This window comes from Macrobrachium nipponense, chromosome 18 (genome assembly GCF_015104395.2).
Source record: "Macrobrachium nipponense isolate FS-2020 chromosome 18, ASM1510439v2, whole genome shotgun sequence".
In the NCBI taxonomy this organism is placed as follows: domain Eukaryota; kingdom Metazoa; phylum Arthropoda; class Malacostraca; order Decapoda; family Palaemonidae; genus Macrobrachium; species Macrobrachium nipponense.
The window spans coordinates 7,466,241-7,485,001 of record NC_087211.1 but is presented as its reverse complement, the minus strand read 5'-3'; positions in this window follow the sequence as shown (position 1 = coordinate 7,485,001).

The following is an 18,761-nucleotide window of genomic DNA, read 5'->3' as shown; positions in this document are numbered from 1 at the left end:
ACACTATCAAAAGGATATTGCACAAATAGAGAGTGTACAAAGGTCCTTTACAGCTAGAATAGAAGAAGTTAAGGACCTTGACTACTGGGAACGACTACAATCCTTAAAATTATATAGTCTAGAAAGGAGAAGAGAACGCTACATGATAATTCATGCATGGAAACAGACAGAAGGAATAGCAGAAAACATCATGGAACTAAAAAAAATATCAGAAAGAGCAAGCAGTAGATTAATAGTGCCCAAAACTATACCAGGAAAAATAAGGAAAGCACACAGGACATTAATCCACTACGCACCAGCATCGATAATGCAGCGTCTATTCAATGCGTTGCCAGCTCATCTGAGGAATATATCAGGAGTGAGCGTAGATGTGTTTAAGAATAAGCTCGACAAATATCTAAATTGCATCCCAGACCATCCAAGATTGGAAGATGCAAAATATACCGGAAGATGTACTAGCAACTCTCTGGTAGACATTAGAGGTGCCTCCACACTTACCTTACAGACCTTACAGACCTACATCTTGTTCGGGTTGCCCCAGGTCCCTCAGTGTGAGGCACCTCTAATGTCTACCAGAGAGTTGCTAGTACATCTTCCGGTATATTTTGCATCTTCCAATCTTGGATGGTCTGGGATGCAGTTTAGATATTTGTCGAGCTTATTCTAAACACATCTACGCTCACTCCTGATATTATTCCTCAGATGAGCTGGCAACGCATTGAATAGACGCTGCATTATCGATGCTGGTGCGTAGTGGATTAATGTCCTGTGTGCTTTCCTTATTTTTCCTGGTATAGTTTTGGGCACTATTAATCTACCTCTGCTTGCTCTTTCTGATATTTTTAGTTCCATGATATTTTCTGCTATTCCTTCTATCTGTTTCCATGCCTGAATTATCATGTAGCGTTCTCTTCTCCCTTTCTAGACTATAATTTTAATTTTTAAGAATTGTAGTCTTTCCCAGTAGTCTAGGTCCTTAACTTCTTCTATTCTAGCTGTAAAGGACCTTTGTACACTCTCTATTTGTGCAATATCCTTTTGATAGTGTGGGTACCATATCATATTGCAATATTCAAGTGGACTACGAACATATGTTTATAAAGCATAATCATGTGTTCAGCTTTTCTTGTTTTGAAGTGCCGTCGTAACAACATTCCCATTTTTGCTTTACATTTTGCCAACAGAGTTGCTATTTGATCATTGCATAACATGTTCCTATTCATCATCACACCAAGGTCTTTAACTGCTTCCTTATTGTGATGGTCTCATTATTAGGTCCCTTATATGCATATAGCTTTCTTTCTCTGTCTCCATAATTTATTGATTCAAATTTATCAGAGTTAAATACCATCCTATTTACCTCTTGCCCAATCATATACTTTGTTAAGGTCTCTTTGTAGAGCGTTCCTATCTTCATCACAAGTAATTTTCTCTACTTATTCTTGTGTCATCTGCGGAAACTACTCACTACCGAATCCGTTAACATTATTGTCTATGTCTTCAATCATAATAACAAAACAGTATTGCAGCTAACCACCGTACCTTGCGGCACACCGGATATTACCTTGGCTTCATCCGATTTCTCGTCGTTTGCAATAAACTATCTGTTTTCTGTTGTGTAAAAATTCTTTTAACCATCTTCCTACTTTATCCACGATATTGTGTTTTCTAATTTTCTTCGCTAATATATTATGGGTCTACTTTATCAAAAGCTTTTGCAAAGTCTAAAATAAACCACATCTGTTTTCATTTCCGCTTTTCATATTTTTGAATATGTTCTCACGGTGGACTAACAGTTGGGTTTGTGTACTTTTTCCGGGTACGAAACATGTTGTCCTTTATTAAACAAAGTATTTTTATTAAATGTTTCATAATATTTTTTTCTCATTACCCTTTCATACACTTTCATAATATGTGATGTTAGACTCACAGGCCTATAATTACTTGCCTCTAGTCTTGATCCACTTTTGAAAGTAGGGTAATATATGCTAATTTGTGCTCATCATAAATCTTGCCTGTATCTACACTTTGTCTTAATAATATTGCAAGTGGCTTTGCGATAGAATGAACTACTTTCTTTAACAAAATAGCAGGAATTCCATCAGGCCCTGCAGCAGCTCCATTTTTAATTTCATTAATAGCCTGCACAATATCAGCTTCATTAATATCTATGTCAGCTAAAATATTCACTATTTTCATCCCATTACTTCTATATCATTATCTTCATTATCTATTCTAGGGGGTGAATTTCTCTTCTTATATCGTTCTGCCAGTATGTTGCAAATTTCCTTTTTTTCATTCGTTAATCTCCCTTCAATTCTCAGAGGGCCCTATTTCTATTCTTCTTTTATTCATCTTCTTCGCATATGAGTATAATAGTTTGGGGTTTTGCTGATATTTAATAGGGTTTTTTCTTCCAAGTCCCGTTTTTCATTTTCTTTTGATTGTATAATTTTTTTTTTGTTGTTCTGCATTTTCTATCTTACTTTTTTAGTTCTATAACTTTCCATGCATTTTTTTCTTTTGCAAGACCTTTTTTCCACTTTCTGATTTTCTGAACAAGATCCTTCTGTCTCTTGGTATGCATGAATTGATGTTTACTTTTCTTCTTCGGTATATATTTTTCCACTATTTTCTCCAATATTTTATATAATATCCTCCGTATTTAACCCTTATGTCATTCACTTACGAAAATGTTATCCCAATCTTTGTTTAATTCTTCATTAATTTCTGACCATTTTATATTTTTACTGTAGAAGTGTATTTTTCCATATCCTTCCACTTTTTCATTTCTTGCTTATCTCTATTTTTCACTTGCTTTGGAATGAACTGTTAATTCTATCTGACATTATGGTCTGAAATACTCGCATTATAAACTATTATTTCTTTAACATAATCATGCTCGTCACAAATACTAGGTCTAAAGTATTTTCCTTTCTTGTTGGCAGGTGATTATTTGTTGAATGTTGTATTCTAGTAGCATATCTAATAGCTTTTCAAATTGCCTCTTATCTTCTGCACTACTATTACTCTCTTTTTTATATGTATAAGTACAACCACAATCTCCTATTCGTTCTTTCCATTCTACGAAAGAAAGTTGAAGTCACCAGATAGGAGAATAGTCCAGTCCTTGTGATTTCTACATATATCATCCAATTTTTCAATTATTAAGTCAAACTCTTTAGTATTAGGAGGTCTATATATTACTATGTTCATCAATTTTTCAGATTCAATTCTACCGCTATTAGTTCACATTCTGAGTTACTATATTTCTCATATATTTTTCCTTGTTTTTGTCTTTCCATATATTTTTGCGGTTCCCCTTGATTCCTATTTTTTCTATCTGATCTATAAGTTTGGAACCCTTTATTTGATCATCATTCCCAGTCTCTTGGGAATACCAGGTTTCACTTATATTCATTATATCTATTTTCTTTCATTTTGGGTTAGTTCTTCTAAGTACTCTATTTTTCTTTTGAGTTACTCGTAACTAAACCCTGCGCATTCATCACTATGATGGTTTGCGTGTTTTCTCCTTCATTTAATACTGGTAGTAATAAGGATTTTCCCATGTCTCTTTCCTGTTCTGGTATGTGTTCTTTTTTCATTTCCAGAAATTCTGACATTAAAAATCCAACTTCCATAATATTGATCTTCCTTCATCATAATTATTCATTTTGTGTCTGAATCTGCAATTTTCTCCGTTTCTGCAATATCCTCTTGCATAATAAATACAGTTATTATCTCTTGAGTAGAATTTCGGAGCTGATGCTTTGAAATTTTTTGCTGACACCTCTGCATATCTCATTGGTGGTTTGCTTTTCTCTTTTACCTGATATTCTTGATTTCTCTCTTTATTTGGTTTCTTTCTTATTTTGGATTTTATTACTTGGTTGGTTATTTATTTGATTATGATTCATGGCTACAGGGTGCATATATTTGCATTTTTGTCGAACTTACATCCTTTTCCTTCTTTTAGTTTTTACATATTTTTTGGATGCAGATCTCTGCAATCATCATATCCATCTAAGTATGCACATTTACCATATATTTCATAGTTTTGACATATCTTAGGATGTTTTTGTAGTAACATCTTTCCAAAATCTAAATCTGCAATTCCCTCTTTCAAAAGGTTGCAGATTTTGTCTTTCTGCTATTTTTTCCTCTTTCCGTCATTGTATAGATCTGGTAGAGCCTCTTTCGGGATTTGCTTTTTCTGTTGTCATATCGTAATTTATTTCTTCGTAGGTATGCTGCTTTATTGCCTCATATGTAGTATCAATGAGTATCTCTGCATCCATACTTTATCTTGTTCTTTGTTTTCCTTATTTTTTTTCTGTCATTTCATTTTTCTTTACTTCTCTTCCGTTTTCCTCTTGTTCTTTTTCTTCTTCTTCTTCCTCTCCTCTTCTTCTTCATCCTCAACTATTTGTACATTCAATCTTGATTTAATAACATTGTCTATCCATGATAGACATGTTGAACAAAAAATTCTTGTATCTTTTCTCAAATCTTGTATTACCTCAGCACACTGTGGATGGGTCGGAATGTTGCATGCAGCACATTTCTGATTAGGTTTTTGTGGATTGACTATGCTATACCAAACCTTACACAGTTTGCATGCTTTTGGCATTCTTTTTCCTAATGCATCAATTAGGATATTCACAAGATTCACCTTATTCATTTTCTTTGTGTCGGAATATGTTGGTTTATGTATATTTTCTTTATGAGTCTCTTGACCACTTGGATTTTATTTGGAATTCTTCTTCAATTATTTTCAAGATGTTTTCATTAGATTGTTCCTGTTTGAAGGATTATATCCTTCTAATATATCTATGAATGCTTTTGTATCTTTTTGGTTAGGACTGTTGCTGATTTCATAGATGAGAAATGCCAGTTCCCTTCCTGCTACCTCATCGTATTGCGAATCTGCTAAACACGCCAAATTACGCCACCTCTTCCCGCAGTTGGAACTTACTGCCATCGTTGTTTGATTTATAGTATTACACTTGATAAACTAACTTAGAAGACGCTTTATCCTACTATTTTCACACTAATCTTATCACCGATAGTTCACGAACACTTCTAGATATTTCTCAAATTCTAGTCGTATGTTAAACTTGTGATATCTGTTGATTTAATCTGACTTCACGCGGGTACGTCTCACCAAGCAAGATGGCTACTACGAGAGAGGGACCTGGGCAACCCGAACGAACTGTAAGGTCTGTAAGGTAAGGTCTCTCTCTCTCTCTCTCTCTCTCTCTCTCTCTCTCTCTCTCTCTCTGATAATTTTTTTCTAATTATTTACGAAGTTTTCCACTGCTACCGTCAATATAGAATAATTTTATGATTTTACAAACATTCTACTCTCTCTCTCTCTCTCTCTCTCTCTCTCTCTCTCATTTATGTCCTAATTTATTACGAAGTTTCCCAAGACTACCGTCACAGCATCGATAATGAAATGAAAAATAAATAAAATTTGAACATAATTACACTTCGATGATCCCTTATCGTTTTCGGAAAAATAAAAGTGAAAAAGTTTTTCTTATTCGTTTTTTGAAGTATTCAGAGGAATGCTACACCGTGATTCCTTCCTCGAGTCCCACTACCCCCCCAACTCCCCGACCTGTGTGGGATAACGAGCCAAGTCATTACGACCCGGTAATTGGTTTCAATCGTCCACTAGAATTTCATTTTTTTTTTCGAAAATGCGAATGTCACAGAATCGTTGTTGCATATACACAGACCTAAGACTTAATTATTGAACAGTTCATTGACCTATTTAGTGAATCAGCTTGCGTTATTCACGATCAAGTACGAGATCTCCTTCTTCAGTCTTCCCATTGCTTTCTCTAGAAGGCGTTGTTCCAGTCTCTGGAAGGCGTCGTTACAGTCTCTGGAAGGTGTTGTTCCAGTCTCTGGTGCGTTTGTTTCCAGTCTCTGGTGACCGCCCTGCATAAATAGGCGTTCATTATTCATTACTTGCTCCTTCCATTCCGCGGATAAGGATTAAAACGGGAAGCTTTAGTTCCTGCCTTTTGTTCAGCTTTACAATGAGAAACCAAATGATATTCATTAGTGTGTAGATGAATCAGAAATAATCTTAGGGATGTTATGTAATATAACCGGATGTGAGTGTCATTTATCTCTAAAAGTTTACTGATATATAAAAACTATTTTCAATTTATAACCATAGCTTCAAAGTGGCTCTTACTACTAGAATTTTGTTGACAATTTTGGTAATTTTACTCCTAATATTTTATATTTTTTATTTGTATCTATAAACATCATATTTCATATTTATTTTTTATAATTTTTCTACTTATAATTCATATTCAAAGCTTCGAAGTGGTTCTTAGTTCTAGAATTTTATCGACAAATTTTATATTTCAACAATTAATACTTCATATCTTTTATTTATATCGATTAACATAATACTTTAAATGCGTATTCATAAAGTTCCTATTTTACATTCATATCAATGCACTTATTATAATTTGAATTCACATTATCCATGAAATTTTCCAGTCAGAACAAAGCTAATTTTTTCGAATATTTTTGTAATCCTGCTATAATTCAATCTAAATACGGCTAAATCTAGTAAATGGAAAACACTGCAGTTATAGGACCGTGGCTAAAACCACTATCTAGATCTTGAGAAACCATTAATTTTCCTTCAGAAGCTGAAACTACTCTGTGAGGAGGCTTCATGAAGCCGATAGCAACTCGACTCATTTCTCTCTCGTTATGGAAGGTTTTACATCCTTATCGACATAAATTATTTTGACTGTAAGGACGAATGGGCAAACTTTTCACATAAAGGCTGCGCGGTTTTCTAACTGTTGGAAATAAACGATCTCATTCGGCTATTCTCGGGCTATGTTGATAAAAACCGAATATCATCGCTCGATTTTTCTTCCTATCATTCCAATAAAAAAAAAACACGTCTTGTTTAGTGTTGTATACGACCTACCCTTATCAAGAAAAATTCTAAATTAGATGACCAGCTACCTTATATTTTTTCAAGAACCAATAAAAACCGGGGCTGGTTCAATGCTGTATGCATCTCAGGAATTTGCAACCGGGCAACGCAATTTTAGCCGTGTTTATACAACTGCGTATTCAACAGCAAGCAATCATCTGGACTAAGAAATGCTTTACCAAGCAAAAACATTGCCTCTCACAAGATACCACGAATTCTGACAGCAACGAGCATTCCGAAATCGAAAATAAATTTTTTCAACACTGAATGAGAAAACATTCTTACTGGGACCGTTCAATTTTTTTTTTTTTTTTTTTTTTTTTTTTTTTTCTTTTTTTTTTTTTTTTTTTTTTTTTTTTTTTGTCTCCTCTGTCCGAGTGTCGTTTGGGCTGCTGTAGCAATTTCGTTTGAAAGCTCAAATTCTGTACCTCAGATTTCTAGAGTGCGGCACTCTATCTGGGTCTAGTTTGTGCTTCTGCAGCAATTTATTTTTAAAACTCAAACTCTGAGCCTCAGATTTCCAAAACCTTTTCAGAGAGGCATAGATGAGAGGGCAGGCATCATTACCTCCATCACACAAAAGAAAGTGAATTTTTGAAGAGAGTTTAGATACGCTGCTTAATACAACCGGTCTCGGAGTGTGCGTGTGTGTGTGTTGCTATTAAGTCTCACACTTCCTCGCATACTTAATAACCATCATATATTCAACTTACTTTTCCCTACCCTGTCCCTTCCTCAAATATGACCCTTTTAACTAAATAGCCACGGAATCATAATATCACGACCATTCAAATTGTTCACGCAAGTCGCTTTCCATTGTACAGACATTTTTATTGCCCGACTCTCATCATCAAGAGCCTTTCTACAGGGAACTCTCGGTCACATTAATAATAATAATGTTTTTGTCATGTATTCAAATGTATTTTTTTTATGTAATACATTCAGTGTCTCTTCAGGATGCTATCACAGCCGCAGGGAGTTTTGCTATGCTCAGCCAGCATGTAAAATTTCCATTTTTTGTTGGATCATCTATTTGATTTTTTTATTTGTTTCTGTCATTATTAATATATATATATATATATATATATATATATATATATATATATATATATATATAACATATACACACAATATATATGCTCATAGACTTTACATTGTTAATTAAGGCAATAGACTGAAAGGTAACGAAAAAAAGGGGTTCTTCCCAAAGTAGACAAATTGGTTCCACAATCTCTTTGAGAACAAAAAAAAAAAAAAAAAAAAAAAAACAATGTAAAGCACTGCACATTCAAAGGCCACTATAACAGCTCTCTCTCTCTCTCTCTCTCTCAGCTGAGATAAGTGTAGTCATTGCTTTCCTTTAAAAAAGAATCAGTTACTTAAGTAACCTAGACATTGAATGTTTAACTTGTCCACTGGCAATTAGCGACGCGAACTTCGTTCTAAGACAGTCGCGTATCACTCAAACCCACGTTGGGCCGCCCACAGTCACAAATCGGTTATCAACCCTCTGGCGAAGCTGAGCGGAGAAGACGAGGGAATGATTGAGGCAGTTTTCAAAAGACGTCCGCTACCACGTTGCGCCCAAAGAAGACCAGGAGGGCGAAGAAAGCTAAGTCTACACAAATAAGAAGCCATTTCTGGATCCATTTCTTTAAGGCATTGCTAGGCGTATTTAGTGGTAGTGCCGTCACCAATGCAATTATTTGTCAGGGCCATGGTGGTTCTGCAACGAATGCTAAAGGTTCATGTTTTAACGTTGTTGTGTATCGCCGAAAGTGTTTGGCGCGATTGTTAAAGGTGTCGCATGAATCAAGTCATTTATCAGGCATATGGTGGTTCTGCAACGAAGGGATTAAAATGTTCATGAGCGAATCTTAACGAATTTGGCGTACGTCATTAATATTTAACAGTTATGGAGGAGGGGAGACCTTAAGTTTAAGATTCTGATGGCCGCTTAAAGTTATTCTACTGGCGTCGTAAGAGGGACTGGTTAAGTAGAGCTATTAATGTTGTTTTGGATAATATTCAAGTGGGGTTACTAATTTGTTTGGAGAATTATTCAGGGTTGGGCAATTAATTTTGGTTTGCAGAATTATTCAGCAGATAATCTTGCACATTGGTAGCCATGCGTAAAAACATTTGGGTCATTTAATGTGGAATTGTTGATTGCTGGGCAGTGCGTTTGTGTGTGTAGGGTGTATTTTAACTAGAGTTCTTACAATCTTACCTTTCGTAAAATATATATATATATATATATATATATATATATATATATATATATATTATATATATATATATGTTGTGATGGTTCCCGGATTTGTGCCATTTCTTCCGGGAGGGTCGTAATATTGTGGGGCATGCAAACTACATCTGGGTGAGTTTCCAGGGCAAGGCTGATTGGCAAAATTTGAGGGGAGGGGCTCAAGATCGTGTTCGTGGGTTGGTAATGAAATTTGGTAGGATCGTGGTGTCCTAGCTAGGGGACCCTGATGAACCACGGTAAAAGGTTAATAGCAACTAGAGGGGCGGGCGTGCTCGAGCTGGGAGAGCAGTGCAACATGTTTAAGCCTCATGGTGTATTAATTCAGGTTCGTAGGATGATTTCCCACAGTCCGTTTGCCGCTTGCAGTAAGGCTTAAGTAAGTAAGGTTGGGACACGAGACATTGATGCATTCAGGGTTGCTCCCTAGACTTGAAGGATCTTTGTGACGTCGCAACTGAGTAAGGTACTGGTAGTTGTCTTCACAGAGTGGTGCAGGTTTTGGCAACTCATTGGTTAGGTCAGCTACGGTTCGACTACGGAATTTCGTTAGTTCATAGGGAGTGGCCAGAGCTGAATCCAGGAAAATGGAGACCCTTAAAGTTGTGCAATTGAGGGAAGGTTTGAGAGCTAGAAGCCTCCCAATGGGGGGGAACAAATCTGAATTGTATCAGCGTCTGAGTGACTCACTAGAGAAGGAGGGCAGGAGTGTTCAGGAATTTTTGAAGGAACTCGAGGTCAGGCAGAACAGTGAGATCAATCAGGACCAAGAGGCAGGAGAGGACATTGGGCCATTCCCAGAGGAGGAGGAACATTTAAGTGTAGGGGATAGCGCATCAGTTATTGGTAGGCAATCTGTTGCTTCAGGGGGTTCTAAACAGTCGAGTGTGAGTTCTACTGGGAGTAGGCGTGTGTTGGCAGCTGCTTCTAGAGCCAGGTTGGAAGCAAAATTACAGAAGTTGGAAGAGCTGCAAGCCATAGAGCGAGAGAAAGAAACCTTAAGACAGAGGAGGGAGAAGCTTAGGTTGGAGGCAGAGATAGCTGAGGTGGTGGCAGAGGAGAAGGTTTTACAATAATTTGATGAAAATGATAGAGAAATAGCTCCCGTCACTAGGATAAGGGAACACATAGACCTGACATGGACAGGAGTGAACAACCCATGGGCTTGGGTGCAGTAGCGCCTGAAGTCAGCTCAGGTGGAAATAACCAAGGGGACTTAAGTAATAAGGAAATCTTGCAGACATTAATCTCTTGCAGCCTCAAAAGCTTGATGCCCAAGCAGGATATGGCTAAGTTTGATGGAGATTATACAAAGTACTATAGGTTCATCCGCTCATTCGACGACATATTTAGCAGCCAGTTGACAAATGATAAGGAAAGGCTGAGGTATCTGGATTTATACACAACAGGTAGGCCAAATGAGATAGTGGCAGCTTGCCTCCAATTAGATGCTTCAGAGGGCTATAGGCAGGCGAGAAAATTGCTGGAGGAGCGTGGATGTGCGGGACCGATGGTGTAGAGTTGCTGACAAGATAATTAGTGAGAAGAAGCAGACCATACAGTTCGATGATTTAGTTAGTTTCATTGAAGGGGAGGCTAGGGTCTGAAAAAATCCCTTGTTTGAGCGCCACCTGTTCGAGAGTGGTAAAAGGGGGGCCACCCCTGGGTTAGGAGAGGGTTCGGCACCAAGCAAGTCACAGGGTTTAACGAGTGCAAGGAAGGTGTTTCATGTAAACAAAATTGGGGAGGCTCCACTTTCATGTTGGCACTGTAAGGGACCACATATAATAGATGAATGCGACCAAATAGCTAAAATGGGGCATGAGGACAAACTAAACACCATTAAGGAATTGAGGCTTTGTTTTAGTTGTTTGAGAAATGGTCATATGTCCCAGTATTGCAGATACAGGAAAAGGTGCAATGTGTGTAACAAAAACCATCCAACTCTGTTGCACCGACACCAGGAAGCAGAAGTGGTGGAACCAGAGAGCGCAAATAGGGCCTTAATGGTTCAGGGGGAAGGTACGCATGACAAAATTGCTATGTTCAGAGCAGTTAAGGGGGGTAGTGCTGGCACAGGGATGTCAGTTGTGCCCATAAGGGTTAGGTCAAGGGAAGGAAGGGAGGTTGTGACGAGGGCCTTTTTGGACAATGGGAGTTCTACATGCTTTTGTTCAAAGGCATTAATGAAGACATTAGGTTGCACTGAGATGCCAGACGTAAAGGTAAATGTTGAAACCATTAATGGAACAGGGGAAATTGCATGTAGCCTAGTCTCAGGATTGTCCGTATTAGACTATGAGGGTAAGAATTGCATTACACTCCTCCCAGATGTGAGGCACCTCCAAGCATTACCTATCGATGAGTGTGATGTGATCAGGGCCGGTGATCTGGAACGCTGGCCACATCTGCGAGAAATAGATATCCCAGATGTGGATGCCGAAGTGGGTATTACTGATTGGGAACAATGTTCCTCACTTACTTGAGCCGAGGGAAGTCATTAACCTCAACCCACCTCATGAGCCCACCATGCCATACGCACATTATTGGGGCTGGGGCAGTCTGCCTGGGGCAAAGGACAAGAGGTGTCAAGAACAACATCAATAGGATCCAAGTAACAAGCAGGCGTTTGGAGTTGGACCGCATGCTGGTGGAAGATTATAATAGAGACTTCCAGGACATGGCATCTCCCAAAAGGGAAATGTCCGCAGAAGATAAGAAATGGCTAGATCTAATTCAAAAGGGGGTTAGAACTGTAGAGGGGGGTTATGAGGTGCCACTGCCTCTGCGCGACAATCTTGGACCCTTGCCAGAAACAAGAGACATTGCATTGCGCCGTATGCACAGTCTTCGTAAGAAGCTAATGAAGGATGGTACCTACGCTGAGCAATACAGCGCCTTCATGACCGAGATGCTACAGAAAGAATATGCTGAGCGAGTGACATCGGCCAGCCAGGAAAATGTATGGTATATCCCTCATTTTGGTGTGCAACATCCAGACAAGCCAGACAAGGTCCGTGTTGTATTTGACTGTGCGAGCAAGGTGGAGGGCACGTCGTTGAATGACCTAATATTGCAGGGACCCGATATGATGAACTCTTTGCTGGGTGTGTTGGTTAAGTTTAGGGGAGGTCTGTTTGCCTATTCAGGGGATATAAATACAATGTTTTACCAGGTACGGGTACCAGAACATCAGTGGGACTACCTCAGGTTCTTTTGGTGGGAAAATAGTTTCAATGAGGAGCCAACTGAGTTTAGAATGGCTGTACATCTGTTTGGGGCCTGTTCATCACCCAGCATTGCGAATTTTGTGCTGAAACAGACAGCAAGCGACTTTGGGAATGGGTTCTCCAAGGGAGCACGGGACACCGTTGCTAACAATTTCTATGTAGATGACTGTTTGAGAGCCGAGGATCGTCAAGATGCCTTGTTAAGTAATTTGTTAGAGGTTAAGGAGCTTGCGAAAAAGGGGATTTCCATTGACGAAGTTCAGTAGCTCATGGCGTGGAGGTTTTGTCATCCATCCCAAGGGAGTGGTACGGTAAGGGCATTTCAGGGTTCATAGATGGATCAGGGCCAAATAAGACAAAGGCATTGGGAGTACAGTGGGACTTGGCCACTGATGAATTGGGTGTGTCCAGCAGATCTGGTTTTTAGTTCCAAGGACTAAACGCAGCTTGTTGTCAGCCATAGCCTCGATTTACGACCCCCTCGGCATATTGGCACCAGTTTTAATTGAGGGACGGATAATTGTGCAGGACTTGTGTAGATTGAAGATAGGCTGGGACAAGGGATTGGACTCCAACACCACTGACCACATCAGGGTGTGGGTGAACAAGTTGAATCAGACCAGAGGGATAAGTGTGCCAAGATGCATCTTTGTTCTCGGATGCAAGCATCATGGCTTTAGGAGTAGTGGCATACTTGCGGGTCACAGATCGGTGGGGAAATGTATCATGTAGATTCATTATGGGAAAGGCAAGGGTAGCGCCCTTGAAGGATGTTTCAGTACCCCGCCTAGAGCTTAGTGCAGCTGTACTAGCCGTGAAGACTTGGAACCACAATTCTGGCCACGATAGATTTCAAGGTGGGACGGGAGGTCTATTTTTGGACAGAGTTCAACAACTGTCTTGCGTTATATTCGGAATGATCAAGCGAGGTACAAAACATTCGTTGCAAACCGCGTCTCTATGATAAGGGAAGGTAGTGATCAGAATGAGTGGAGGTACGTTAACTCTGAATGGAACCCGGCAGATGATGCATCACGCTCCAAGCAGTCTGAAAGGTGGAGAACAGGGCCGGGTTTTTTGCTGAAGGAGGAGTGTTTTTTGGCCAGAGAGCCAGCCCACATGTCCAGCAGTGTGGAAGGACTAGAAGTTAGGCGTGAGATAGGTCCCAAAAGGGCGCAAGTCTGCCAAACAATTAGCTTCAGGGTTGGGTTGGATTGTAGGCAGACAGGGTGGCATAAAATCAGAGACAGAAGTGGTTCAAGGAACGACGAAACGTCAGGGTGGGAGACATAGTCCTTATGTCAATGAAAGTGTAGCACGCTGCCATTGGCCACTGGCTCGAGTAGTACAGACTAAAGCAGGGAAAGATGGACTGGTTAGGACGGTGACTGTCAGAAGGGAGGGCAAGGATTATGACAGACCACTGTCGAAACTTGTTTTAATTCTGGAGGAAGAGCAGGACCTAGTGGACAACGCCAAGCAATAGGTGTTGAACCCAACCCTCTTGCGGTCAAGAGGTTTCAAAGGGGGGGGGCGGGTGTCGACGCGGTAAAGTTTGGGCATCTTCTCTACGCGACTGTAACAAATGTCAGTCTGCGTGATGGGAAAACAGCTTGCTTTGCTGCACAGTTGTAAACAACTGTTTTGCGGTAAAGAAAAGTTTGGTAATTGAATTTCGGGCCACTCGATATAAGACATAAGCGTATACTCTTGTCCCATCTCAAAAAAAAAAAAAAATTTTTATTTACGAGTGAACAAGTTCCCTTTGTGGGCACTAAGGGTGATTTTGGACGCTTTCCCTGCTTCCTCTCTCCCTTTATGACGAGCAAGAAAAAGGAACCATCGGCTCGTTCTCCCCGCCGCCGGGTCAAGTGCATGAGAGGGAAGCTTGGCCTTTTGTGTTTAGACCTAGAAGCGGACGGATGTGCATGGCCTTGGAAGAAATTAAGCGAGTTAGGAGGTAAGCATTGCAGTGTACCGAGATTCTATAAACTAAGAGCTAAGAGAGGGTTGTTGCTGATGAATAACAATTGATAGCTAAATAGAGAAGTGAATATGATGGAAATACAGGCTCGTTTAACGAGTGTCGTTAGGGGTCACGTGCACAAATTACGATGCCGTTCCTCTTCAGGAATGTAGGCAGCGGACCACAAGGGGATTAAGACGGACGGTCCTTACGGTGGGAAAGCAAACGATTTGGTAAGTAAAAGAGTATTATTTTGTTAAGAGATCATTATAATTTAAAAATGAATCACTGAATGAGAGATCTTATACTTGATAATGAATTAATGTATGACAGGTCGTAAGGGGTTGGACCAGGGTGAAACGTGCTACGGGCCGGGGTAGCTGACGGGTAGAGATCGCTCATGACATTTTTAATTCCTCGAAGTGCATGGTAATGCCTAGGTATATTTCTTAAATATTCTACGTGCAGTTATAGTTATTTAACTATTGTGATCACTGAGAAATTGATTCTAATGTGAGTTAAGGGATTTACCTGTTCTAGTGTTAAGGAGTTATCATTTAACTAAAATGGCAAAATTGTCACCACTGTGAATATTTATGTTTGTTCATTTTTCAGTGACCGATTGTAATAAAGGAAACTAAGACAGTCGCGTATCACTCAAACCCACGTTGGGCCGCCCACAATTGTATTTACTAGTTTTACGTAATTACCAATGTATTTAACAGTTTTACCAAATTTACCAATGTATTTAGCAGTTATCACAAATTTACCAATATATAAATGTTTACCAATGTATTTACCAAATATATCCACATATTTACCTGTTTGACCAATTTTACCGATGTATTTACTAGTTTTGGCAATTTTACCAAAGTATTCACTAGTTTTACCAAATTTACCAATGTATTTACCCATATATTTACCAACACATTACCAATGAATTCATTTACCTTGATATTAAGTGGCTTTGGGAACAGCACTAACAGTATAGTTATAAAAACAATAATTAAAATACCTCACAAACAGAGTAATCAAAGTTTCCTTATTTTTTTATTTGGATTTTTGTTTTTGTTTTTTCATTGGACAGAGCAGCGGTTGAAATTAAGATTTATCTCCGATAAAAGGACTACGGTTTGTAAACAAGCAATAAAACTGCAATTAATTAAGTTACACGGAAGAAACCCTCCCCAACTATAAATCTTTCATGTTGGCTGCTTTAGACGGTTATTTTTCAAAATATTGTTTTTTTCCGTCTCTAAAATAATATCTCATTATGATTTTATCTTGCTATAAAATTATGTCGGTGGAGAGGGACGCATTTTTGGACGGAAGATGACCCAAAAGAAGAGCTTGGAAGCTTTTATACAGTATTACACGAATTTTTAACACTTATATTACTTTGGACCCTTTAGAACGAATTATTATTATTATTATTATTATTATTATTATTATTATTATATTATTATTATTATTATTATTATTATTATCATTTGGTGTTTATTATTATATTTTACTTACACTATGCTCTCTCTCTCTCTCTCTCTCTCTCTCTCTCTCTCTCTCTCTCTCTCTCTCTCTCTCTCTCTCTCTCTCTCTCTCTCTTTTCCCCCAACGCGACGTTTCGTCCAGACCTACAGGACATTTTCCAGAGATGACTGCTAAGGGATTGAATTCTATTGGTTATTATTATTATTATTATTATTATTATTATTATTATTATTATTATTATTATTATTTATTATCCTGAAGATGAATATATGTCTATGGAAACACTGCATCGATATACAAAAAAAGAGGAGACAACTGAAATATTATGTTGATGTATTTAAGAAATCTTTGACCGAAGAAGACAGAATATCTCTCAGTGCTTGAAGCTTATATTATGATAGTAGTGGTAGTTACAATAAAGGAGAAAATGGTGATAAAAAAATATTCCGGGAAAGATGAGACTAAAACAATATTATGGTATAATTAATTATGGCATTTTCTCGCACATACAATGGCAGCAAATTCTTAAAAAAAAAAAAAAAACTCTCTCTCTCTCTCTCTCTCTCTCTCTCTCTCTCTCTCTTTTACCAAAGTGAACTGAAATATGTGTGATTCCCCATCCATATTACAGAAATAGATAGGACGTGAGCGAATGCCCAGCCATCTCCGACGCACTCCTGAATGACCTCATCTCATAGTCAGCACCAATATTCAATTTATTATTTCGACGGGGAGACCGGAATCGAATGATTCTAAACTACATGCGCATCATTCTTGCCTTATCCAGAGATTCGAAATGACGGCTGCTGCATTTCCCAAGTAGCAGGATGAATCTCGATGTGACATGAATTGTGTCAACAAAGATCCTGTCCCATTTATCTCCAGAAGATTCATTTTCCCTCATCACACGGCAATTTAATCTTTTTCTTGTCTACATTTCATTGTTTTAGGGACCATTGTGTATTTGCATAAAAGTTTAATGAGAATATATACTATATTTCTAAATACTTTAGCTGCGGTTTCAACTATAGACAAGACACTGAAATGTCGGATAGTGTAATAGACAAAGAACTGTGGACGGGAAAAACTATATGCCATAAAATTCTCTTAAAACAGTCGTGCGGTAACAATGTTCAAGATATTCCCCAGTTTGATCAGAAAAGTTTTTTGTAAATAGGATATAAAAACTGTTCTGACAAAATCAAAAGATATTCTTATCATATCTTATGTCAATTGTTTGACAGAATCTATGTTGAAGAAATGAGCAAATAATCGGAAAAGTGAAGTAAAAACAAAAATTGTATAGCATTCGGACATGACAACAGTGCAACTTTCGTTTTTATCAGACAACACAATTCTCGTGTTAGTTAGGCATATGCTAAAGAGTTTGTATGCGATAATAACGTATATAAAGGCGAAATATGTGAGTTTAGTTTTTCTAAAGTCATGTTTGAATATGAAAATCAAGGTATAAAGTTATTTAAAGTTGATCTGCTCACTTTGAAAGGAATCATTATTGCTATGGAGACGATGGACCTCTTCATATGGAACAAGCCCACTGACCCGAAATTCAAGCCTCCAAAGAATATGGTGTTCATTAGAAAGAAAAAAAAACAGAAGGTAATGGGAAATACAGAAAGAAAAGATTATTTATCAGAAAATGAATAAATAAATAGATAAAAATGTCTGCAAACTATTAGGATACAAGGAAATGGTCTGATCTGAAGGAGAATAATGTGTTTGACCTAAATGACAAAAGCATAACTATCCATTAACAGACTACCCAAAGTGAGGTCGGATGTCACCCCGGTACAAGACCAAGCGACACGCCCACCCCCTGTCTCGAAGACACGCCCACTTTCTCTTGCAGCTACGATGCTGGTAATACATTCCACAGTTTGGGGTTCCATTACATTCTGTTCTTCCATTACATTCTGTTCTGCCCTTGGCAAGTAACCTAATCACGCTGTGAATTTCTGCCATTCTGAACCAGTCCTCTCGAAGACGTGTGAGATGGTGGGACGGAAGAGGATCTTATATCTTTCGTTGTTTCGTCTTGCGAGACTGCATTTCTAGTATATACCTATGCATTTATATCTATAAGCATATGTATATATGTTATATATGCATATATGTGTGTATATGATAATCATTATGACGTCGAACACAATGTCATGTTAAATTTTTTTTTTTTTTTTTTTTTTTTAATAATTCACTCAAGCGTTTCAGTGACACACTTGACAACAAAATTACTTTTATTCCCTTGAGGGCGAAAAACACGTTCCCTTAGTAGTGTGTTTTGTTGAAATTGCTACCCTGTATTTCTTTTTTCTTTTCTTTAGCGAAAAACGACAATGACGAACGAGAGGTTATTTTCCGCTTTCATCACCTTCTTCCCGTTCAACATTCTCGTTAAACGTTTTCAAAATTCACGGACATCATGACGCTTGGAAATCTAGTTGACAAACATGACAAATTCTGGTCTCCAGCGATTATCATCCGTAAACAACTCTACTGGAGCTGCTCTCGAACACGTACGAAGTACATCATTTTTTCATGCTGATGAATTTGAGATGCAAAATCATTTTGTCTCTCTTTCATCTGTGAAATCACGTAATGATTTTGGTCATTAATCTTTAATTTTCTTTGTTTGGGGATATATAATATATATATATATATATATATATATATATATATATATATGATATATATAACAGTATGTATGTATGCATGCATGACAGATGGTTTTGAAAGGAAACCATATTCTTTGGAAACAGGAATTTCAAGTTAATAGCCCCTGCAAGCTTATTTCATGTGAAGATGAATTAATCT